This window comes from Elephantulus edwardii, unplaced genomic scaffold, assembly GCF_000299155.1.
Source record: "Elephantulus edwardii isolate Elephantulus edwardi_28Jun2011 unplaced genomic scaffold, EleEdw1.0 scaffold00078, whole genome shotgun sequence".
Taxonomy (NCBI): Eukaryota; Metazoa; Chordata; class Mammalia; order Macroscelidea; family Macroscelididae; genus Elephantulus; species Elephantulus edwardii.
In genome coordinates, this window is record NW_006399828.1 from 12,594,390 (window position 1) to 12,595,523 (window position 1,134).

General features: G+C 37.2%; 1 pseudogene; it reads left to right on the top strand.

The window, feature by feature from the left end:
• The first annotated feature begins 168 nt into the window (after positions 1 to 168).
• The window catches only part of LOC102846265, a 3,581-nt pseudogene continuing 2,615 nt past the window's right edge, over positions 169 to 1,134 (top strand).

Below are 1,134 nucleotides of genomic sequence, written 5' to 3' on the forward strand. Positions count from 1 at the left end.
AAAAATAATAAAGAAAAAAAAGCGTAATCTAAATCAGGCACACCTTATTGCAACATGTAAGTGGTCAAAAAATACTTGGCAAACAAGTGAAGGAACAGAAAGGATACTTAGACTGGAAACAGTCAACATGACAATGGGAACCACTGAAAGTTTCAAGCAAAGGAACCGATGTCTGTGTCTACAACCGAAGAAAATCATAGACCTGGAAAGTCTCAGCATACAGGTGATGTAGCACAAAGATTAGAGAAAGCTCTGAACACAACTCCTGATCTTGGCTCTAGACTCCACCTCTACCTTAGACAAGTTAGCCACATCTCTGAGCCTCCATTTATTCATTTATAAATGGAAACAGTGGCACAATCACCTTCATAAGGATAAGTGTGAGCACTAAACAGATTAAATAATAGATAAAAAAAGAGAAATGCAAATAAAAATCAGAATGTGATACCATTTTATTCCAGTAACAGTGGCAAAGTTTAGCAGGGGAACAAGTAATACATTTTGGAGAGGGAACTCCTATAAACAGTTGATGAGATTGTAAAATGATATAACACTCAGGAAAGCAGTTTGATTAAAAATTGAGCATAGAAACTGTACGGCCCAGCTATTCCATTACTAGGAATATACCCCATGGAAATTAGAAGTGAGACACCAGCGGAGATCTGTACACCATTGTTTATAGCAGCATTATTTATGATCTCAAGAGCAAAAAATGAACTCAAATGTCCAGCCTCAACTGAATGGATAGAGAAATTGAGGTACATTCACACAATAGAATACCATGCAGCACTCAAATAATGACTTTTTAAAAATCCAAAACCAAACTTTTATATAACTTGAGAGAGACATGAGAGCATTATTAGGAGTGAACTAACTCAGTCTCATCAGGACAAATGTCGCTTAAGTCCATTATGGTAAAAAATAGAAGGATAACTAGTAAAACATATATGGGGACCTAAGGAGGAACATGTGGGAGCAAAAGGATCAGGATGAGTAGTGGCAAAAACATAGGTTTGCACAGTTTGGTGGGTGGGTGGAGGGAGAGGGTGAAGGAAATGGGAAAGATCTGGCAAGGACATGAAAAGATTGGGTAATGATGGGCAAAGTATAAAAGTGGTTGATTTTTAGGTATTT